The sequence below is a fragment of the Anthonomus grandis genome, chromosome 2 (genome assembly GCF_022605725.1).
Source record: "Anthonomus grandis grandis chromosome 2, icAntGran1.3, whole genome shotgun sequence".
Lineage (NCBI taxonomy): Eukaryota > Metazoa > Arthropoda > Insecta > Coleoptera > Curculionidae > Anthonomus > Anthonomus grandis.
In genome coordinates this window covers 33803721-33829901 of record NC_065547.1, presented here as the reverse complement: position 1 = coordinate 33829901, position 26181 = coordinate 33803721, and the positions used below count along the sequence as shown (strand labels likewise).

Genomic DNA, 26181 nt, shown 5'->3' with positions numbered 1-26181 from the left:
ACATTTAAAACATTTTCTAAATTATAATCTTCTTGTGGTCTGCCTTGTCCACGAGCTCTTTGAAAACTTCCGTTATTGCATAAATTTCGGTGAGTGTTTATAAAAACTTGACGATCTGGAACATGTCTTAGGGGAAATCTTCAGCCGCTAAAGAATTGCCATTACATAAACCATAAACAAAATGCATGTCAGCTAACTCTTGATTTGTAAATCTATCCATAATTTTTGAAAAATGAATCACAAAAAAGAACTATTTTACTTTGCCAAAGCAAATTTAAAAAATGTGAAATGTCAACAAAACGTTAAACAAAATTTAACAAATAAACTAATTGTATATTGCGGAGGGTTGTTGGGTGGGGTCAGAAATAAAACAGAAACCTGTTGACCTAAATGTCGACGTTTCGACTTATATTAAGTCATCCTCAGGACACTACTTTTTTAATTTACTACCAAAAAGATAAAACTAAAACATAAAATTTATTTTTGTCAAAGAGTGTATGTCCCAAATTTAGATCACACAGTGTATTAACAAATTAAGTTTCTGGTTTTGAACGTATAGATACATACGTCTTCCTTATCTACTAATCCTTAACTTATCAACATAACATTGAATCATAAAAATTAAATAAATAAACGCTCGGAAGAATAAAAACATTTGTTTCTTGGCTTATTGTTGATTCTAGTTTGCCCAAAATAACACCTACAATTTAACCCATGTTAAAAATAATTCTACGCTCCTATTATAAATGTGTTTTAATTATAACTTAAGAAACCTAGACTTAGGTAAGAGGTGTAATGTATAAAAAAAAAAAAAAAAAAAAAATTAATTTTATACTGTTTTTTTTTATAAAATTTTTTTTAACCTGTGTCGTGGTTTTTGTTTTTTGTTGTTTTAATTTTTGTAACTTAAAGAACATTTATTTTAAGAGTGTTTTTTATGTACTTGAAATTACTTTGTTTTATCTCTGTAATTACTTGAATCCATTTCAGTGTCCTGAGGATGACTTAATATAAGTCGAAACGTCGACATTTAGGTAAACAGGTTTCTGTTTTATTTCTGACCCCACCCAACAACCCTCCGCAATATTGAAGATATTGGGTAACAAACACGAAATTGAAAAAAAAAATAAATTGTCAAAAACGAATTTTTTCGAAAACGGAAGCTCCTATCGAAATTAGACAAGAGCACCTTTTTTATGTAAAAGTGTTTGTTCTTTTCAATTCTAATACCAAAATTGTCACGGAGTTGCTAGAAAAAAAGTTTTAACAATTTAAACTTTACCGACCACTTATTTTACACGACCCTGTATACATTTTGGCAAAAATGGTTGCAATATCAGTTTTTAATAAAACCAATAGTAAATGTTGAAAATTTCAAAAGACTAGGCGTTCCGGATATATTAACAAAAAACCATCTTTAACATGATTCATAAAACACCCTGTAACTTAAAAACGATGCACTTTTGAACCATACTGTATATGGACTTTTTGTCTTATTTTTAGACAAAGATGCGGCTGGTAAAATATTGCGATGTAATTTCGGGACACCCTGTATATATATTTTTTGTATAGGTATGCTATGTGCTATGTGTAAAATAAATAGAACGTTGATCTAAGTGTATTTGTTAGCCATAAAGGAAACATAAAAGGTTAAACATTAAAACATAAATAAACCCGTTACAAAAATCAAATATTTTTCCCTCAACTTCTTTAAATTTCCATGCCTCTCATGTATCCACATGTAAATTAGTTGAATAAATAAATCGCCTAGTCACTTTATCCATAATCTCAACTTATTAGGAAAAATATCAACAGCAAGTGACATATCAAGCGATAGTCCAGGTTGATGGTTTTGACAAGTACTAAATTTGATCAAATTTTATTCCAGGATATTTTGAAAACTGTTGATGATACATCAAGGTTTCATAACAGTTTTTTAAAGATAATGTGATGTTCTTTACCTTTGATATCTAGCAAATATATTGTACGATTAAATACAACTGAGACATCAAGCAATAAGTCCAGGTTGACGGTTTGATCGAGAATTGAATTCAGCCACATTTTATAACTGGATATCTTTAAAACTGTTGATGATACATTAAAGTTTTATAGGAGTTTCATTTTCTTTAATTTTAATATCTAGCAAAATTATCAAAAGGTCAACAGCAACTAAGTTATCAAGCAATAACTTCATGTTGATGCTTTAAACGAGAATTGAACTCTGCCAAATTATATTTTTAAGATATTTCTAAAATTATTGATGGTAGATAAAAATTTCATAAGAGTTTTTAAAAGAAATTATATTTTTTTCAACGTTGATTTCTAGATAATTTTTTTTAAAGCAAATTGTATCTTCTTTAAGATTATAAAATTAAAAAAAAAGATCACAAGCAACTGAAGTATCAAGCAATAAGTTCAGGTTGCTGGTTTCAACAAAAATTGAATTCAGCAACATTTAATTTCAAGATATTTCGAAAACTCTTCGTGGTAGACAATACTTTCATAGAAGTTCTTTAAAGGAAATGTGATCTTTTTAACTTTGATATCTAGCAAAATTATCTTAAGAACAACAGCAACTGAGCAAACACAAGCAGACGAGGATTCAATTAATCAAAATATAATTTCAGATGTGGAAGCGAAGCGACTATCCTCAAATAATCAATAACTTGTTAGTTATTAAAATAATCCTATTAGGTGCAGTTTGTTTGCTCCATATTTAAGGAATTACAGCCATTTTTTTAAGAGTTCCTCCTTACATAGTTACGCCATTCCTTATGTACGTAATGTTGTGTTTGAATACTTTTACCATTAGATAATAAGGTCTTTCTTAAAAAATGTTGCTCTAAACAGCTTCTAGGCCACTTAATAAAAGAGAAATAATGAGCTAAGCGACCAAAAAGTAAGTAATTCAGAATACAAGAGAATATATATTTTTTGTCCCTCTTGTCGCTCTCTCACTCACTCTCATCGATCAGCACCACTACTTCGAAAGTTTCCACTTTCAATGTGATAATACTGGAATGTTTGATTTTCATCATTTCCCTCGTCACTCTCACTCTGAACTGATCTACGAGGCTTTTAAGCGTATTGTCATAAAACTTATTATATTTGGATGATCCTATTAATACATTTTACAGTTTCGTCGTGTATCATATTTTATATCTTAAAAAATCAAAGTGGTTTAAATGTGGAGATCCACTCGGCCCCCAATTTAATGCTAATTTAATGGTGTAGTGGTATAAAATTATACATTTCCTTATGGTGGCAGAAGAGTAATTAAGATGTATTACTTCCTGACAACAGGTGCATGTTTTAAAACAATAAAATTTGAATAAATGTCATGCTTAGGTACGAACATAATTTATTTTTTTGATGGGGGTCATAATGAATGGGCTTCGAAAGAATTTGGGGAGTAAAAGGTTTAGGGTGCAATTATTGTGTTGAAAAAGTATATTTTTAGTTTTGGTCGTTTAGTAGCTCGTGAGTAGTTGCCCTGGCTAAAAAATAATTTCGATTACTTTTATAGATAATTTCCTTAGCTATGATTTAGCTTAATATACTTTTGATGATAAATATATGGTTTTTGAGCTATTTGCAAAAAAGTACAAAAAACTCCATATCTTGCGAACGGTTGCTTGGACAAAAAACTACTTTTACCATTATAAAAGGGAATCTTTATCATGATCGCTTTACAAACACATAAAAGGTGTATATACAAAAAATAATGCCTAAAAGATAATAGGCAAAGGTTACAAAAGAAAAATTAAAATTACGAATAAATAAAGAAACAAGGGACTTAACTAAAATAAAACAAATATAATTTTAAATAGGATTATGAGCATAAGGCAAGAGGAGATTGTGCTTTACCACCTCAAAAGAGGTAACGAAGAAATTATTGACTATAGCGTTTGTAAGCATATCATTACAAATGCTGATGCTGTGAGAAAGAGATGAATTTGATGAAATTGAAAATTAGGAGCTCCAAATTAAATAAAATTAATAAAGGTTGCAATTACTACACTTCATATTTTATTTAGTGTATTATATACAGGGTGTCCCATAACTCAGTGGACAGAGCAGTGTCATCCTGCGTTTTATTAGTAACTACATTTTATTACCTACTGTTATTGTATGAAATATGAGAAAATTAACCGAACGTGAAAGAATTGAAATCTTGTGCATGATTGGTTTCGGAGATACACTATCCCTCATATAGTAACTTTTTAAAAACAATAAATAAACATTTACTGCCAAATAATTAGAAATTTAGACATATATAAGATTTAGCATTTAACAAGTACCATGATTGGAATGTTTTTGTTGAACTTGTGAGACCACAGGCTTTGATGATAATTTTATTGGTTTTTAAGCAGTCCATATATAGAGCAACTAAATTTTATTTGAAATTCTGTTCAGTCCCGTTTGTACTCTTCAGATAATCTGTGGTGAATATAATAATATAAAGACTTAAAATGGCAAGGGGTGTACATTTGTCACTGCAAATAGAGGAAAAGATTATGGAAAAAATAAGAATTCGAGAAAAGCAGTCTAAAATAGCAAAAGACTTAACTTTAGAAAAAATCCATAATATTCAGAACTGTTTTTTGGAAGGAGTTCCAAAAAGTGGCAGAAACACTGATAGTGTGGTGGATAGAAATATAAAGAGATTGGTTGTGCAAGATCCCTTTATTAGTGCTTCTCGAGTTAAGCAGCAGTTAGGACTTGTTTCAATATCGGTAAGCACTATAAAACGAAGACTTAAGGAAGCTGGTTTACATGGCAGAAAGTCCGCAAAGAAGCCGTTTATCTCAAAGAAAAACAGACTTCGATTCGCAAGAGAGCATCTTAACCGGACTTACTAAAAATGGAAAACAGACCGATTTAAACTATTTAGATCCGATGGTAATTTGCTGGATTAGGAGATCGGTGAATGAAAGATTTAACCCTAAGTATACGCGACCCACCGTAAAACACGGTGGTAGTGGCATTATAGTTTGGGGTTGCTTTGGCGGGTTAGGTATGCGCCCAATGGTGAAAATTGAAGGTGTTATGGATCGCTTTGTATACCAAAACATATTGGAAAGTCATATGCTACCATGGGCAGAAGACAACAGGTGCTTAAGATGGGTTTTTCAACATGACAACGACCCAAAACACACATCAAAATTAGTTAAAAATTGGTTAAGTGTTAATAAACTTGATGTTATGCCTTTTCCAGCCCAAAACCCAGATCTCAACCCCATTGAGAATTTGTGGAATGAAATTGATAGGAGAATTCATAAAAAAAGTCCATCAGATGTGAACGAACTGCATCAGGAAATTCAAAATATCTGGAAAGCAGTTTCTCAGGACTATATTGATCGACTATTAAAATCAATTAAAAAAAGGTGTGAAGCAGTTAGAAATAAAGGATGTGCTACCAGATACTAAATAAAATGTAAATTTATTTAAAAGAAATAATTTAAATTTAAGTTGCTTTACTTTTGACTCATACAATTTAGATTTTTTTTAGTTTTTACGAGTATATATACAGGGTATTGAAAATAAAAGTTGTGATATAAATAAAGTTGTTTTACTATTACATAAAAAGTAAGCAGACGTATTTTCAAAAAGGAGATAAAAAAAGAAAAAGCTAGATTTAAAAAAAATTTGCTCTATATATGAGCGATAGTGTATGTCGGGTACTCAAAAGGAGGTGGTATATACTGTTGTATAATGCAACTCATCCTGATCGGTCACCTGTTAGCCAAAGCATGGGAAGCAGAGTTGAAGCAAAGTTTCGTGAATTCGCACATGTTCGGGATACTCAAAAAGCTGGTCGGGGTTCAATAACTGAAGAAGATGAGCTTAACGTTCTGTTAACGGTCCAAGATATTCCCCAAGCCACAATCGCAGGCACGGCTTCTAATGTTAATTTTTCGCTATCTTCTGTGCATGAAGTATTGAAAAAAGCAAAGTTCCACCCCCATAAAATATTCTTACTTCAAGAGCTATCGGAGATGATTTTGATGGCCGTAATGAATTTTGTGAGCAAATGGGTCAATTATGTAATGATAACAATAATTTTGTAAAACAAATAATATTTTCTGACGAAGCCACGTTTACGCTAAACGGCCATGTGAACAGACAGAATTGTCGATACTGGGCGACCGAAAACCCTCATGGGTTCACAGAACGTCATACACAACACCAACAGACGAAGACGAGCCAGCCTTTGAACCAGTTTACCCTGAAAAAACAACAAACAGGGAGTCAGTCCCCTCAACATCGTCAGCCTCAAACTCTTCCATTCCAAAGCTTCAAAAAATCCACTATATATGCCCCTAAACAACCTTTCCTTAGCGGTTAAGGGAAGAAGCGCTGATCCCAATATAAACAAAGTCCCAAAGCTAGTGTTAAGAGACACAACAAACTGGGCCACAAAGTATATTATTATATTTTGTGACAATAAAATCAACATTGAAAAAGTCCAAAAGGATAGATTGGGATTAGCGCTTTTCCCCAAAACACCCAAAGATCATAGAACAATTACAGGACTTCTTAAGGAGGAGGGAATGGAATTCAATTCCTTCTTCCTTGAAGAGGACAGGAAACTGAATGTGATACTGAGAGGACTGGACCAAAACTTCAAAGTGGAAGAAGTGGAGGAGGAACTTAGAATGATGGGGTTCGACCGGAGGAACTGGGTTGGTTTAAAACTGGCCCAGGCCGTAGAAGGCCCACGGACCTTATCAGGGTCCTCGTTCCTAAAGAGCAAGAAACTGTGTTTGAGATTGAAAACCTTTTAAACATTAGGGTCCATGTCGAGCGATTAGGGACTCATACCATTGAGAATAAGAGGCAAATTGGGCTGTGTCTTCGCTGCAAAGAATATGGTCACGTCATGAGCAATTGCAACGCAAAGCCGCGTTGCCATAAATGCAAGGGCGATCACTTTTACGCAAACTGTGACAGGAACAGAGCAACCTCGGCAGAATGTTGCAATTGCGGTGGCAACCATCTGGCGAGTTATTGGCGCTGCCAAAAAAACCCTAACATAAACAAACAAAAGAAAAGTTTCGCTGAGACCTTGAGAAAAACAACTGACACGGACTCTAACACCAAAGAATGGCACTTTATCATCGCACATGAAACGTCCCGAGTTTCCAATCAAAAACACAAACCTCTTAATTCTTCTAAGTGTGCCTGACGGGATGCTGGAGAAGAAAATCAATAACCTGATGGCAAAACTTGAAAAGTTAAATTCTAACCCGGCGATTAAGCTATTGATGGAGTCGAGGCCTAAGTTCTCGCAGTGTTCATTTGTTTCCTTTCTAACGTGTTCAAATCCTAGTTCCCATCCATACTAACCACATAAACTCCACATAAAACCTAATCCAAACGCCATAAACATACAACATTTCCAAAAAGCACCGTAAAAGACCGTTGCGTTCACACCTCCGCCCGACCTTTTCTCATCAGCTAAAAAATTCCGCATTCTGAGGGGGCGTGGTCTGCTCCGCAAGCTCGCGTCCAATAACATCACACCCAGACCTTATAAATACATCCAACCTCATCCCGACCAGTCGGTTCCTATTCTCCAAGCGAGTCAAAAATCCAAGCACCTAGATGTGACCCAGAATTATAAAAAGATGGCGCCTAATCTTGATGAAAGTATCATCTCATAAGACCGGCAAGAGCCAAGATGCTAGCCCGGAATATCAGTTCAAAACATCATCATCATACACAACACCCACAAAAAGTCAATGTGTGGTGCGGTATAGTGGAAGGAAGAGTTTTAGGACCTTACTTTTTTATGACACTCTCACTGGTGAGAGGTATTTGGACTTTCTTCAAAATGGTCTTATTCCCGCTCTGATAACTTTGTATCCGGATTTGGACGAACTCGACATGCACCAACATGATCTTTTTTTCAGCTCCGCCACACTATGCTTTACCCGTTCGCAATTATCTAGATGAAGTTTTTCCAAATCGTTCGATAGGTAGACGAGGGTTCATTGAATGGCCACCAAGATCGCCAGATTTAACTCCCCTCAATTACTTTTTATGGGGATATTTAAAAAGTAGTGTCACTAAACCAGCGAATTTAGAAGATTTAAAAGAACAAATACGCCTGGCAATTAGAAATATTACTTCAGATATCCTTAATAACGTTCAAAAAGAATTTTCAAATCGCCTTGGTTATTGTCAGGTTGTTATCGGTGCTCAATTTGAACATTTAATTTAGATAAGTATTGCTGTAATTTTACATTTTATCATCATGTTTCGTTCAAAATTGCTTATGTAACCAGTATTCTTTTGTACCATATCCTTTGTAAAAAAATGCGTTTTTTCTGATTCTGCTTTAAAAAATGGTGGTTTCCATTTAAAGAACATATTGATGAAGTCATATCTTTTTTTTGAGTCACCCTGTATATTTAATTTCCACGTAGAAAAATCTTAAACCAAATATTTAAAAAATCGACGTGTTCGGGCATTTTTTTCAGAAACGGTCCGTTTCATTTTTATTGAATTTATCCGCTACTTTACGTATGCACTGTATCTCACTTTTAATAGAGATAAAATAATTATGTTATATTAGTGTGTTTTATGAAATTAAATCGGTTTATGTAATGACATTTATTTAGGTTTATTTGCGCCATGCTGGTTTTGACGAATTAAATTAAATGCATTTAGAATTTTAAGAAAAACATACTTGAATTACGATTCAGTTTGTAATGCTTCTAATTTATTGATGTATATAGTATAATATAGGACAAAAGTGAGCGAAAAAATAGCCTTTTTTTCAATCTTAATTTTAGGAAATTTTTTTACTCATCCATCATCTTAGTATTCCTAAGGGGCATCAAAAATGAGATGCGAATATGCACCTATAATATCTTCTTGGTTGCAACATAGCTTAAGCATTTTATCATGGAATTTTTAAATATCGACAAAGAAACACATGAAATGACGATCAAATGACCTCAAATTTTGAAACACCATATCTCCTGAATAGTTGCTCTGATAAAAAAGTTATTCATATCAGTTTTTTAGAAAAACTCATTATCTCCCATTCAGCTTTATACGGTTACCCATAAATATTTATAAGAACTAACTTGAACGTTTTACCGAAGAAAAACTTCTTCAGCTGCACTATAACTATGTGGAACATGAAAAAAAAACTAATCTGGGTATACGATAACCCAAGAAACTCGCCTCGAGCCACCATATTAAGTAGAACCGCATATGATACCTAACGGTGGGCGTTTTAATGCTTTTATGAGAGTGAACGGCGAACGGTATGAGTAAGAGCTCAACCATTACATGTCAGATGTCGTGATTGCGTTGCGGAGGGGTGCGCCACGGCGCGGCCGTCTAGGCAAACTTTTTCTCCATTATATGGAATAATTAATCATATTTTTTATTTTATTTTTTTTTTGTGGTAAATTTTAGACCGCAGTTCGCTATAATTAGTTTCCTCTGGGTCGGGGATTAAAAATTGAAATTTCGCTTCTTTTAGATGCGAGTCGGTTTGTAAATTAATTAATGGATATTTGCATTTTTAAAGCGGAGGGTCCTGCTAGCCGGCGTGGACGCGGATTAAAACTTTAAATTTGTGTGTCGGCTTAGGCGTTTTTATTTTTTAAAGAGGGGATTCGATCGATTTTTGTGCACATTTTTTTTTGTCTTCTTATACAGTGTGTTCCAGGATGGGCGAATTTATACGTAAAAATGACAAAAAATTTTGTACTTGAAATTTGACCGTTTGGCATCCATCAGCCTTGCTTGATTAAATTACAATCACTGTGATTAAATCACAATTCCTTGACAGGAACATTTTTTTAATTTTATAAGTAGGTAAAGTAATATTGCTAGGCAAAATATAAAAAAGGTTATAAGAAAAAGTTGTTTAGAATGCAAAATTATGCCCGAATACCGAATTTCATAACCATAGGAGACGACTTCAAAAACATAATAATAAACTCTGAGATGCATAGGGTAAAAGGAGGAGAGATGGACCACGTTTTAAAAAATTAAACGTGCTTCTTTAATAAAAAAAAATAACAAAATTGGAAAAAATATATATAATATAACATAACATTGGTATTTCTTTTAGTATAATTAATTCCTACTTATTAATAAAAGAATTAATAATAAAAATATTAATTCTAGGCACTAAAAAATATACATAATGACAGGTATGCCATTGGTCCATCTATCCTGCTCTGTGGAGATGAGATGGACCACTAGGGGTAGGATAGACGGACCATGCTATACTTTCTTTTTTTTTGGTGGCTACAGTCTTTCCACACTTATTGCAAAGGTTAACGAAGCCAGAACAAGTTTCATGTAACCAACGTTTACAAATGATACATTGCAGCCATTCGTCTTTTTTAGACGTTTGGTTACAGTCCTCCTTGCAACCGACACATTCATTTTCTAAATCACTAAAGTTTTCGTCACCACTGGAACTGTCATCAAGAGTAACGTCATCTTCAGACACTGAAGATGACACTCACCTTTCTCTTACTTTTTAATTTTTTTACAGGTTTTACGTTCTTTTTGAGTTGTGCATTTTTCTTATTTTTTATAAATTCCTTAGCTTTTATCTCTCCGGATATTTTTTTACGAACACTTTTCACTGCTGCAGATAAAACAGGTACAGGCGTTACTTCATCAAGAGCCTTTCCGGAAGTTATATTTTCATCAGGTACTGATGACTTGTTAGGGTTGATGGATAAGGCTTTTAGATTTTGAATTCTGGCGGGACCCCAGTTATCCGTCTGGACCGTCTGTAATGTTTCTGTTTCAGGACTTTTAAGAGGTGTCTGTGTTAAAAAAGCATATTCCGGGATAATTAACGGATTAAATGGATAAATCCCAGTGGATTTAAATGCAGAGGCCGCATTTTGAACAGTTGCTGAGTTTCCCCATGCTCGACCTAACAGCTTACCAAATTGAAGACGATTAAGGACCCTGTTTGGGTTATTTTGAATCATAAAACGGCATTGAGCGTAGAAGTTGCTTTTAAGAGATTTAAAGAAGGCGCGATCAAGAGGCTGTAGGTATATGGTCTAAAAAGTTAGTATTTAACACAATCATATTGCCTCATTTTAATTACTGTTCAACTTTACTCATAACTTGTACACAAGAAAATATAAATAGGCTTCAATTACAACAAAATAAAGATATGAGGATTATTTTGAACTGTGGTAAATATACACCAATTAAATCTATGCTTTCTACCTTAAATTGGTTATCGGTAACTATTTAGCGACGTTTTTGGAAAAAAAAATTCTATCAATGCAATATTCGGTCAAAGCAGAACTACTTACATGTTGAAACCAATGCTTTACAAAAATCACTATTTTTATGGAATTCGTCTGTTAAACAGCCTACCAGTAAATATTAAAGAAGCAACATCACTGAATATGTTTAATAGAAAAGTTTTTAATTTTTTAAAGAATCAATTATAATTTATATTTAAGGAATTTATTATGTTACACACATGTATAATGAAATGTTTGTTATATGTACTGGCCAGGTGAAAACTAATTTATTTATCTAATAGTTAAATCACTGATCTAAGAGTTACTTATTTTATTAGGTATTACGTCACTTATAGCAACAATCAATTTAGAAATTACTATCTCACACGCTCAAAAAGTGAAAAGAAGAGGAAATTAGACTTATTCACGTATTTAAAAGAAATATGAACTCATATCTATAATGATTCCGTTCGATATACTTAAATTAATTTAAGTTCAATAAGTTTTAAATACAATAATTTACTTGCGGTATAATATATTTTTTATATACCTAGAAGCTAAAGTTTAATCTATTAATCTTAATTATATTGAAAAGAAGAAACGAGCTCAGAAATTACTCTCGGTTGGAAAACCTAGCAACCTACTGAAAAAACCGAATAATCAACTCAATTAAAGGCCTTTGAGAAATCTGTACAAATTGAGTCAACCTGTTTAAAATTAATTAAAGCATTATTAACTTATTTTGATATAACAACAAATTTATGACTGTCGATCGACCAAAAAAAAACTGACTAAATTTCCGGGCCATCCACCTCAATAAAATTGATCCCTTACCAAGCTATTACAGAGTTTGGGAAAAGAGGACTAAATGCAGACACCTCTGTAGTTGTGAGTGTTTCTTCACTCCTCAACTTCACTCCTTTTCCCATAAAAACAGCCATTACAAAACCATTCTTCGGAAATAACAAACTTGTCGGGAAATACAGAAGTTTTCAATGACCTATTGAACAAAACGTGAAGAGGTTTGACATTTGTGCAAATTCACTTTTTGAGAAGCACATTTGGCATGCCATCAGGATCTAAATTATATCTATTAGGCAAGCAGCAAATCTTTTGATAAGTTAGTAATAGATTGTCCATCATCTGCAGATTTTTCATTATACAACAAGGAGTGAGGAAGATTTTGAGCAGATTTTTCAAACATATTTCCAAAAATATTTAGGATTATTTTTAACATAAATTGTGATCCAAATTTCTCTCTTTTTTTTCCACTCGGATCTCAACTTACAAAATTGAAGATCTAAACGTGACCCAGTCCAAACGTATTTTTATGCAAGTTTCTCTTTTTGGAAGTCAAGCATCTCAATTCAGAAAAAAAACAATTAGGATATGTGCCACTGCGAAACTCTTTGAAAAAGACAAAGAGACCAATGCCCATTCTCAATATCTCATAAAAACAATTAAAATTAGACTCAATATCGCTAAAAGAAAGCAAATGCCACCTAAAAAATTGGTGAGACCTACATAGTTTGTATAATAAAAAAAATCCCCCCAAATATCCCCCCACCCCCTTGATTTTCTACTAGTTAAGTGAGACCTCTCAGCACGAAACAAATTGTATCAGCACAATGCAATTCGCTACCAAATCTTAAAAATCACTACGTAAGTTACTCTCTACTAATACTATAAGTTGAACTGTTCACAGCCACTTTTAAAGATTTTAGCTTTGTACGAAGCCTTTCCACATTTTGTAATAATCCAGTAATAGAGTGCTCCCTAGTTTCCTTGATCTCTCTAATACAATTTTTTCTTCGTTATCATAGGCACAATTTTCATGTATTCAATTATAAGATCTTCTTCACCTTCATTCTTCTCTCGCATATATATCTGTTCGAGCAACTTAGGCAGCCTGTTGCATCTTGATTGAGTCATAACCAACCTTGTAGGAATTAGGGTTTTCATTTCAGAATTGTTTCATAAAAGTTTAAGTTTACATTAATTGCTTAGACCGTAGTTTGACAACCAACCCTGTCCAAAATCTGATGAGCAATGTTTTTGTCATAAATTATTCTTCCCTGAATATCATTTGCAGGTGATTCAGGGGCTCCATATGCCATGATGTTATCAGCTCGAATGATTTTGACGAAATTTGATGAACATGAGATTCTGACGAAATTTGCTCAACATTAAGCGGTGTTTATTGGGTCACACTGAGTTCCTGCAGGTTTTCAATAATAATAGTAACTTCGTCTTGCAACTTTTGAGAATTAACGGAACAGCTTTAGTTAAGTGATTAAAGTAGACATTCCAGTACATTCCTCAGTAAGGTAAAATACAGCAGTCACAATTAACTTGGTTATCCTGTGGGTTCAGCACCTGTTAAATTTTTGACGCATGGAAGGTATGACTAACCTAACTTTTAGGATCAACATATTATGAATTTAATACTAGAGAAAACTCAACACAAACAGCCGTAAGACAATTTAGCATCCCATTTTGACAGGAAAATCAGAAATTCCAACAGAAAGAAAGTCGAACAACATATGATCTCCGAGGATACCAGCCCCAACATTAAGTTTTTGAAGTCGTTGCCTATTTGTTTCTGCCTATTTGTCGTTGCCTATCAAAATCTTCTTTATTTATTTCACATTGCGTAATTTTAAAATTTTGTGAACGGTACTTTTATACACGTCAGATGTGGTAGCAATTTTTCGAGAAGATGTATTAGGTTTCAGCTCAATATGGCTTAACACTGCAATTTGTACCACTTCATTTTTCTCTCGATGCTGAACTTCGTTTTTTCTGTTTTGTACTGACCCTGTTTCTTGAACCTTTCTCTTATTATTATACCATTAAAAGAACGTGCTACTGCTTTAGCAGGCTTATTTTGTTGATAATAAAGATCCACCAACTCAATTCTTTCTTGCAGCCTATAAACCATTGTTATCAAATACTATTAATATCACCAGGACTAGATTAATCAAATACTTTGTGCTACTGTTGCTATTGCTCACTTTTGGCTAAAACATACGCATATAGCAAATACGAATACCAGAAAGAAACTAGAAACTGAACTAAAGAAGGATATCATAAAAGAGACTTCAGATGTAGAGGAGCACTAGAACATTGCCTAATGCACAAATGATCGCAGAATAAACACTAGTGTATCGAAAAATTTCTTTCGTAAGATCCCAATTGCCAGGACTAAATTATTCCTAAATTTGAGGGAGTCCAATTCGAAAAAACGTCTTTTAAATTTTGGAAAAATAATAGCAATAGAAAAAAAAGAGCAAAAGAATAATTTTCAACAAAACAAAACACCGATAACAAAATCAAAATAATTAGACCAAGTAACATTTATATCTCCCAGACATCTTAAGATTCAAAGTGGATTTTCAAAATTTTGAAAAATTGTATCAAAGTATTTTTAATAGTAAATCTTATAATTTACAAGTTTGGTCATTATACTTTTTTTATTAGTTCAGTCCTTTTTGAGTTATGACCCCAAATGTGTGCAAAATTTATTTCTTTCGGTCATTCCATCTTTAAAGTCGATTTTCTCAAAAACCATCAAAATTTTAAGAAATTGTCAAAGGGTATTTTTAATAGACATATTTCCAATCTACAAATTGATTCCTACACCTTTTTTCATTAGTTCAGTCGTTTTTAGGTTATGACCCAATATGTGATTACTATGCGTAGAATGTATTTCTCCTCTTAGAATCCTTGCTTAGAAGTCATCGCTCTATCGATTTCCGCATTTCATGAGATCCGAAATTTTATATAGAGGAAAATTAAGACTGTGTTGTGTTCAAATGTCAGATCCAATACACAAGTCGCAAGTTCGAATCCCATCAAAGACCAAACATTTTTACTTTCAATTTTACTCAATTTCCAGAACTCTCTTATAAAAAGAATATTTTCTGGTGTCTGCACCTCGACAAAAATGCCTAAATTAATTCTCCTATCTTATCTTAGTGAATTCCCTATTTAATACGACGCAAGTTCCATTTGACCAGGCGTGTTGTGTTGGTGGGTTCGGCTCGGTAGCATTAAACTGGCTTTAATTACTGCCAAGGTATGAAGATTAGTGTTCGTATATGTTAAGTTTACAAAGAACAATGGCCCCGAGAATTGTATCTAGATAACGGCGGTTTGCTGGCCATTCGATTGTAATTACTGAAAATAATTGGTCGGTCGATAATGAATGAAGAGGGAAGTTAACTCAGTTTTCTTTCAAAAAATTCATTTGCTAACATTAAAGCAATTCTCTTAATTTTGTTGTAAGAGTAATGATTTTTGAGACATTTACTTCACCTAAAATTCTTGCACATCTTTCAAAAACGCCAGAATTTCCAGCCATTTAGGTTACTGTTTACGAGATATGAAGTATCAAAGTGGGTAATTATTTTATTTTTTAGTCAGTGTGTTTTCCAAATTATGTCCAAAAGCATTCATTCATATGCAAATCCAAAGTGTATTGAGCTTGACAGATCATCTGTCACGAGATATAAGGTCTCCTTGTTTGCAAATTCTATTAATCTATTTACAAAGAATCACACGAAAATTTAAAAAAATCAACATCGCCAAGTTTTCTTCCAAACTTCCAACATTTAACTCCTAACAGTACCAGGACATCAAGGTACTAAACAAAGCCACCTTTCTCTCCTCGTTCAACCGAAATGAACCTAAAAAAAATGCCACTAATAAGACGTTATCCCATAATTCGGTTCCACTTTATTAAATATCCTCGTTAAGGCAGAGAATTAAGCTGGCGGTTTTCTAGATCCATTCAGCTGTGAACACAAGAGACTACACATGTTTTATCGACGGTGCCCGATCGAAAAAATCCGATACACCTTTCGATTTAGCTTCTTTAATGGTACCACTCCCTAAAGTAACCGGAGAAGGGTCCCTCCAGTTAAGTAAATTATAAGGTTTTTTTTTCGATGTTGTTTATCACTATAAAACGAGGGTTTATTGAAAATTATTATTTATGGCACTTTATTTGTCAAGAATTGAAGTTTTTTTTTATAGCAGAATCTTTAAATGGAAATTTTCAATTTGTCGTGATTTTAGTTAGGACAAAATAGAAAGAAAAGTGTAACAATATGATACAGTTATCTGCAATAAAAAGGAAGTTTGTCTGATGAAGCCGTCATTTTGGAAAAAAATGGAGATAAGTGTGTCAAATGGGTACTCTTTTTTAGGTAATTTTATCTAACTAAATCGATGGTATGATCGCAATATTCATATTTTAAGACAAAAAATACTTTAATATTTATTTTAAGTGCAGTATCAGCCTAGTCAGAAAAAAATAGTGGGGAAATAACCAATCATATGTATTTAAGATTTAATATTAACGATCAGTTAAGTATCGACTTTTGTCCTCATTCCTACTTATGTCGCTTACGTCAAGGATCACATGTTTCGATTTTGCTAGGTTAGGTTTTTCTAAACGTTTTTGGTCAGTGTCCATTTGGGTTGACGTCTAATAAAAGCGTGTATTCGATCACTTGCCTTATTTTATTCAACAGGTTATGGGCCAAGATACCCAAGATGCAGAGTAGTATTTTAGTAGTTTTGCAATAATTATGTTTAAGTCGTAAATTATTAAATAAATAATCGTGATGGCGTCAAGTAGTGCCCTGAAGCTTGACTATGGGAGTATTTCGAAGTTTGATGGTACCATTTTCCAGCTTTGAAAACTTCTGTAAGGCAGAAAAATTGCTCACAGTTGTGAATAGACCAGATAAAGAGCCAGAAGGCAAACCGCCGAATATGAAGAATGTAACGCAACAAACTTAAAGACCCGAGTCATTTTGCTATCGACAATATGTCCAGATCAAATTCAACACTTAAATTATTGTGAGAATGACGCTGAAATGTGGTCAAGGTTACACCACAATACACGAACAGAAAACAGGTGTCTAGGGAGTTAATTTGGCAAAGATGATTTTATGAACATAAAATGACTGAAAATGCAAAAGTTGCCGAACACATTTCTACAGTTAAATAATTTTAGTTAGAGAATTAAAAGATGTCAAAGAAAACATCAACAATCGTTTGAACATTTGACAGCAAGATTACTTAAAGAGAAAAATCGCATGGGAAATGAATCCGAATGCGATACAGGCAGAAATTTACAAAGAAAGCTTGAAGTTGGCCATAAGAAGAAAGCCAATATTAGGATTTTAAGAAGAATACTAACTCTAAATATTATAAACGGAGAGGGCATTAGATTCGAGAATACAGAAAAAGGATGAAGAAGGAAATACAGGATACAGGTAATAGTAATTCAACAACAAACTCCGCGTATGTAAGTGATATTTCTTCGGGGTACTTTTTAAGATCCAATTTGAATAAATGTAAGTGAATCTGCTTTGTAAGGCTACAAATAATTAAAGAAAAAGTATATATCCTACTAAATAGTATACAGTGTGGTGACTTTAACTGGAATAAATTCAGTTAAAACTAATCAAAATTTATCTCGCAAAATTCCTGAGACCCGTTGATTTTTGTTTATTTTTTTTCACATTTCAAGATAGTTTTTGTTTTTTTTTCACCTACAGTGGGGGTCCAAATTAACCCCAACTTTTTTTTTTCAAATGGAAAGCCACTTTTTTTAAACTCTCATTGAAAAGAGCCCCTTTTCTTGATTAAATTGCCCTATTTACTTTTGTGATTATCTAAAGGAGAAATACGAAAAAATCCAAAAAACCATTAAATTATTAAAAGTTGCATTTAATGTATAAGATGCTCAAAATGAGCACCATTTAGTTGTTGGCAAAGCCCAAGACGATAATAAAATTCGTTTCTGACAATTTCTAACACTTCTGGAGATATATTTGTCGGATTTCTTGCCTAATACGTTCTTTGAGTTCGTCTAGGTTTCCTGGTTTGCACATATAAATTTGACTTTTCAAATGCCCCCACAGAAAAAAATCAGGTGGGGTGAGATCGGGAGAACGTGCCGGCCACTCGATTGCACCCCTTCTACCAATCCATCTGTTTGGAAAATTGTCATCTAAATACTGGCGTACATTACGGGCATAATGTGGGGGAGCACCATCTTCTTGCATCCAGATTCTTTCATCATACAAATCTGGATCGAACTGACTCGGATATAAGGCACGTAAGACTGGAACTAGTTCATGTTCATGTAATTCTAGATATCTTTCCCCAGTTAAACTATCATTGAAGAATATGGGCCCTATAACTTGCCAATTATGCCAGATATGCCTGCCAATTATGCCAGCCCAAACATTAGTTTTCTGGTGATATTGTGTATTAGTTTCCCTTACCCAGTGTGGGTTCTCGTCAGACCAGTAGCGACAGTTCTGCTTATTAACATGGCCATTTAGGGTGAATGTAGCCTCACCAGAAAAAAGGATCCACTCCGAAGATATGCGATTTTCGTCAATGGCGTTCATCATTAATTCACAGAACTGAACTCTGCGATCTGGATCGTCTTCCAATAACTCTTGAACGGGTTGCATTTTATAAGGTCGTTTGTTTGCACTTTTTAAAATTTTTAGCACAGATTTATGATAAATAGAGTTTTCGCGAGCTACTCTTTTGGCTGCAGTTACCGGATTTTCTTCCATCGCTAACAATTCATTTAATTGGGTGTTTTCATCGATTTTAGAAGACCTTTGTCTTGAAACATCCCTCGCGTGCCCAACTTCTCGAAATCTGCTTTCGATTTTACTAACCGTACCTTGGTTAATAGGTGGCAGATCTGGATATTTCTGCCTGAATAAGTGGACAACCTCTAGCTGAGTACGACTTCTGTCCCCATAACCAATCATCATTAAGATTTCAACCTTGTGGGATTCGGATAAATACGGCATTTTTTCAATATAAGTTAACTTATTTAACAACTGGTTGAAATTCACTTTAACAGTGACACTACAATAATGTCAGGAAATGTCTCGATACCAATAAAATAAACAAACACGCCAAAAATTTACCAACACAAAATATCTTGAAATGTGAAAAAAAAATAAACAAAAATCGACGGGTCTCAGGAATTTTGCGAGATGAAATTTGATTAGTTTTAACTGAATTTATTCCAGTTACAGTTACACTGTATATCCACCATAATATATGAATATATATTATCTTGCTATGATTGTATAAATAGTTGTAAAAGTAGAGTCTGAGTCTGCTATTTATTACATTAGAAATATTATTAATGGTATCAATGCTTTTGCCATTTTTCACCATTGAGTGTTGTTAAAAAGTGAACTTGTTAAATGGAATAAATATTCTTATTCAGGGCAGACAATAGTGCGGTTTGCCCCGAACTAACTCAGCCGAATTATACAAGAAGTTAATATATATATAAACTATTGGCAACTAAAAATATAAATAGTAAACCACTTTGAGTTTAATAAATGAATAAACATCAACTTTTTTTGAGTTTGAGTATGTCTCACACATTACACTTACTTTACTTATTTCTGACTTTAATATACCGGCCTGGCAATTTTTTTTAACCTGCACCCAAGATTTGTTGTGACCAAGCCGGTATACACATTCAAATATTAAGATATTTACAGGTTTTTGGCCTGAGCCCAACATTGTTTTTAATGTATCTCACTGAGCCCACAAAGATCTTTTTTTCTGATTAGCTCTGTTTTAGATCCTCTGATTTTCTTCTTTATATAAGGTAAAAAAATATTGGCTGCAGATTGCTTAAAGAAATATATTTAATTTTTTTTATTTAGGTGTGTGTTACCTGTTTTTTATAATGTTTTTAACACTAATGGAAACGAAAAAAATGTATTTTTTTTCTGAAAATCCGCAAATTATTAGGATTTTCAGTTGAAATATGATTTATCCCTACAACAATTCCATATTCATTCTTAAAAGGTGTTATTAATACCAGACTTACAGTTTATAGTATTTAAATAGAAGGAATGCATGAAAGCGCTTTATTAAAGTTGTTTCAATTTATCCCAAAATAATATATTTAAACGGCATTATTCTTGTTTTTTTCCTTAGTTAAATTTGGCTCCTGTACCTATGGTGCTAATTTATATTCATTAGTAAGTGTTTATATCTGTCTAGATATCTACAAAGTCCAGATTTAAATGTTTTAAATAAGCAATCTGTTGAAAACTAATTTTAAATCAAATAATATTTGAGTTGATGTGTTAACTCTTAAAAAAGTAATGTCTGAAATATGCAATAATAACATTTATTTTTCTTCTACAAGTTTCAAATTCAAAATTAACAATTTTTATAAAATATGGGTATTTTTAAATATATGTTAAAAAAGTTGGGGGGTCCCATTTAAAATGAGAAAGTTAGGATCATTTCCGGTTAAACCGGAAGTGACAGAAAACAACTGAATACGTCAGCCAATCCCAATTTGGATGCTACAGGCACTTACCAAATTTCATTTTTTTAACTTAAAAATTAAAAAACTTGTAGAGACGAAGCACTTTCCTAAGACACCCGGTATAACAATAAGATAAAATATTCATTCTGTTTAATATGAAACTAAAGTGTTTTAAATCCCTCTTGAGCCGAAACTCGAAGTACAAAGGCGGCCATTTTGCGTGGGTGTCGTCGGTCGATCCCGCTCAGAAGAAATCCGTTTTTCCATTTCGTTGTCCGTGTATTTTATGTAACCGCATTCCATGTGGGGTAATCCTCGGTGATGTTACTCTCTTGTAAAGCGGACCTTATTACAAAGAGATGATTGTAACTTATTATTGACAGGTGGAAATATAAAATCCGTCGTAAATTTGCGCTTATATGAGAGGCCGAAAATAAAACGAACATGGCGGAACGTGCATACGCGATGACGGCCGTCTTTACGAGCCGATTTGGACCCTCTTTGTTTTCGTGGCTTTTTTTTTGCCACGAGGTTTCTTAAATGGTTTTTGTACTTTGCTCATAGTTAAATATCTTGTATTTACTGACAATCCGATGATTAATAAAAACTTATGCTTCAACAAATTCTAAAGGTAATGGAACATACATAACAGAATTTATATTCCTCCCTCAGATATCTCCTCAAATCTATAAACATTGCAGCGTATTTACATCTGAAACTATTGCTATTAGGAAAGCACCTAATTTTTGTTTAAAATACAAATCCACTAATTTCAAGCTGGGCTAACTCCTTCGAAATATGTATATCCCGAGGGAATTAAGTAAAACCCTTATGTCATAGGTTTCACTGACTCAATATTCGAATTTAACCGGTAATCTAAACCTCTTACCTGCTGATTCGTAAACGTAAAGAGAGAGTAACTTAGTAAATAAAGTAACTTACCCTGGATATTTTGGGGATGGATTCGGTAGGTCACGTACCGAAAAATACGCGCGTAAAACAGTGTCGTCACTTATCGATCAAACCGGTTTTCGGTCATTGCCAGAATTGCTGCTACTAGTGCTACTCAATTCACAGCTTAGCACGACCTTCTCCTTTTCTCCCACTCTTTTCGCATTCGTATTTAATATAAGGAAAGATATGTATAGTTCAGGAATATACAAAAGGTGGGAAAAGGAAAAGATGTAAGGCAAATTATGTAAAGTAAAATAAGTTATTAGCAAAACGCGTATTTTTGAATGCATAAATATTAAATACAAGTAAAGAATTAAATTAAAATTAAAGTATCACTAAGTATTGATTAAGAGAAAATTAAAGTTAATAATTATAATTACTACAAGCATGTGATGACGAAACACAAGCAATTGAGAATGGATATACGTGGTCAAATAAAGTAAATCCTTTAATATAGGAAATTGAGAAATTGGTTAAATATATAACTGATTAGAATAAAAATATAACATTTATATGGGTTAAGGTAACGAAGTCGTAGATACCTACTCTGACCAAAAATGGAGTCAGTGAAGGAGAACCCTTATCCTTGTGGTAGTGATATTGCTATAATATTAAAAAACGTTATAGTAAAATTTGGACCTGCTATTTTTCCAGCTCATCTCAATAAAATCATTAAATAAAGTATTACTATCTGATAAATGTATCGCCTGGAACACTATAGATGACTTAAATCACATATTTCTAGAGTATAAAAAATATATTCACGAAATTAAAGCATTATTAAATTTTAGAACAGAATGTAAAGTTGAATGTCCCTTTACTAATATGCACTTACTAGCGCTGGAAAATATCAAAGTATATACGGCTCTAATTGTCTCTATAAACCAAATAGGACTTGATATTTAAATAAAGTATATTTCAACCATCCCTATATGTCTAATCCATGGTCAACGTTGTGTTTTGGTCAATTTAAAAGTCGCTCTGACAGGTTGCTGTGGCGTGAAAAGAGTGACCCTGTCCTCAAAAAAAAAATAACATTTAATGCACATTGCATTTATGTTATATAAGATACATACATCTTGTAGATGAAATCAAAAAAAAATATTTCATTTAATATATTTCAAGTACCTATCATTGTAAAACATGATAAGATGAATAATTAAGCCCTATTATTATTTTAAATGCAAATGGAAAATATTTTAAAATATCAAATAAGAATGAATAGATGATACTAAATTTATCATATCTCTAAAAAAATAAAAGTGGTTGTATGGCTATCATCCCATGCCAAAAAAAAAAACACTTTGCTGTCCTATATCTGTGAATAGTTGCCCGGAAAAAAAATTGTTATTACAATTTCTGTTAAGATTTTCCTTAAAATATAAATTAGCTTAATAGGCCAGTAATTGGACAGTTTTGTCAAATATTAATAACTTTAAAATTCTTAACAAAAAAATAAATTGATGTCTGCAAATGTCTATTTATTATAAAAAAAAACTAAAACTGGAAATTTATAGTATTTTTTTAAAAATATTGTTTTTCTACAAAAGTGCATTTTTACTAGTGATAGGCGAACACCAAACCAGTAGTCGGACAGAGCGGAATTAGGTCCAGATTGGTCAATTAGGACCAGTTCAGGAGTAGTAAATAATTAATTTACTTTTAGTTTACTTTAGAACAAGCAAAAATATTAATTAATTGAATAAAAATAAAATCAGACATTACCAAATATGGTTAATTAAATAATTTAATAATTACCAAAAAAAAACAGACAAACCGTTAGGTATTTTAGTCAATTAACAAACAAAAATATTGTTCACTAAAAGAAATCATTAATTAATAAAAAATTTATTTAAACATTAACACACCTAAAGATTATATAGATATGTTTCACTTTGCCTAATCTTATAACTTTAAATGGGGGTTCTTGAATAAAATATAAAAGCAGGAATCAATACTCTTTAAAACATTTATGTACTTATTTAAAATAAAGGAACAAGAAACTAAATTCTTTCCTATAACAAAGAACTAAAATAAAATATAACACTAAACTTACTCTTTGAAACGAAAATATAATTCTTGCATTTAAAATAAGAACTCAAACTACAATAGAAACTAAATTCAAATCAGCAACTTTTGAATATCTAGATCTATATACTTTGTAAGACCTAAATGAAACCATTTGGAACCCATATCGCACCCTATATTTTTCTCGTTCTTCCTCTGTATCACTACTTACTTCATGACATACTCCGCTAGGTTGCATTTTTTTCGTAATACTGTTAATTTTATAATTTTCTTCATTCATTTTATTAACTTTTTTACCAGCAACCCTTTTTCTTTTACTCTCGACCTTCATTCTCTCCCTTTCTTTGGCATTTAAGTGTTCCCTACAGGTTTGTGATGAAATGCTACATGGAATTTTGTCTCCTCTGGTTGTTTTACTGTTTTTAAGTGATGGGGATATTATACAGATCTTGTTTTCGTTCATTACTTATAGGAAACGAGTATCTGCTACAGAGCACCGCCCCGGCCGGCCCGAGGACGGGATTAGTAAACATCTGACTTTCGTGGAAGTTGCGTCGTTTGGCGACAAATTGTCCCAAAATATTACGCGAAAATCCAAGCATTTTTAAAATATTTATTCTAATGCGGGTTTTACATGACAATGTGTAAAACCCGCATAGAATTGTAATCTTAAAATGTTTAATATGCTGTGTTTTTCATGACAAAAATTAAAGCGTTACTTTAATAAAAAATAAAATATCAACTCTGATAAAAATATAATAAACAATCACAAATAAAATAAAACTCTAATAAACAAACTTAACAACATATCTTTTTTTAAGTAAAAGGCTCAAATAAACCACCTTCTTTCGCTAAACAAAAACTTAACCTATCGTAAAATTATAAATTTTGCACCTCCAAAAGAGTTTCAGGTAAAATGGAATTGGCACCTTCGACAATTTTATTTCGCAACTCCTGTAAATTTGTTGGCCTACTAAATTCATGCTTGTAAATGTTCTGCTTAAGGTAACCCCACAGATAAAAGTCATTTGGAGAAAAATCTGGAGATCTAGGAGGCTTTTAATATCGCCAGTCCTACTAATAAGGTGGTTAGGAAAAGTATTTGTTAAAAATTCGTTTACCCTAGCCGCGTTATAAGCAGGACAGCCATCTTGCTGAAAATAAACCGATCCCAGGTCTACATCAGGTAGGATTTGAATGGCGGGAAGAACTTGGTTTTGCAGCAACTCAAGGTACTTTTGGGCGTTTAAAGTGCCATCAATAAAAAATGGCGCTATAACATTGTCGCCCAAAATACCTGCCCAAGCATTCAATTTCTGAGGATACTGGGTACGAAACTGAAAACTTCTGTGCTCGTTTTCCTGAGACCAATAACGAACAATGGAAGGATTGTGTTTGCCATGTAATGGAAAAGAAGATTCATCAGAAAACAAAATATTTTTAAAAAAATATTCGTTTTCATTTGCCTTTTCCATCATGATTTCACAAAATTCCATTCTTCGCCACTGGTCTTCAGGAAATATTTCCTGAGTTTTTGAATACTTGAAACATTTGTACCCATATTTTTTCCAGATACGAGCAACAGTTTTATTGCTCATTCCCAGTTCCTCTCCAACACTTCTAGTGGACCGTGTCGAATCAAGTTCTAGGGTACTGCAAACCATTTCTTCCCGCCGTTCTATATCCTGGACCACTTCAACAGGTGGTTCTTGACGTTTTGTGTGGCATTTTTTACATATTGAAGACAAGAAGATGTCTCAAAATTTGTAACCACATTTAAACCGTTTTTGCACAAGGAATCGGTCTATTCTCAAATGTCACTGAAAACAAATCTCTACATTGTACTGCCGAATTGCCTCCATAAAACCATTTAATTAGTTGAACTCTTTCGGAAGGGGTATAAACAGCCATAGTGAAAAAAACACGAAAATAACGCTCAAAAATTATTAGTGCAGTGCAGTAACACAGCAAAGTGAGGTCTGCTGACTCCCGGTTCAAAAAATAAAAACGAAAAATTCCGCCGCCTGCAAGCCGCAACCAAGCGGTGTTGCCATTATTTTGGGTAATACGTAGCTCACGATAACACGATCTGTATGTTTTTTAAATAAGGAACCGCTTTATAAACTTAGATTACAACGACGTTTATTAGTTACAAGAATGTGAATTCTTTAAGTAATAAATTTGGGCAGTTACTTTTTTGTATGGTACTATATTTGTTTGGTAATGCTGTTGTTTTTCTCTAAGTTAATTTAATTTAAAAACGTTTTGTGTTAATGTTGTGTGTCTATTTTTAAGTGAGAGGGATATTATATAATATGTTTTTTAAATAAAGAACCGCTTGATAAACTTGGACTACAATGAGGTTTATTAGTTAGGAGAATGTTTGGTAATTCTGTAAGTAATAAATTTGGGCAATTACTTTTCTATATTTATTCTGGTAATGCTGGTGTTTTTCTCTAGGCTCATTTAATTTGTAAACATTTTGTGTTGTGTTTATGTTTTGATGTTGTTTGTTCTGCTTTTTACCAAGTTTTTATTAGCATTGATGTTTGACTTTCCAGGAAGCACGAGGTATAAAATAACAAAAGTTGGCGCTCC

General features: G+C 32.9%; 1 protein-coding gene across 8 annotated transcripts in view; it reads left to right on the top strand.

The window, feature by feature from the left end:
* The window catches only part of LOC126733496 (ephrin-A4), a 935043-nt gene that overhangs the window by 802841 nt on the left and 106021 nt on the right, over positions 1-26181 (top strand). The window contains exon 1 of one of the 8 annotated variants that reach the window (XM_050436818.1): positions 16770-17539. The exons of the other annotated variants lie outside the window; for them this stretch is intronic. The gene's annotated coding sequence lies outside the window, so the exon portion shown is untranslated. Of the gene's footprint in view, positions 1-16769; positions 17540-26181 lie in introns of those variants that run through there. 8 annotated transcript variants of the gene reach the window in all.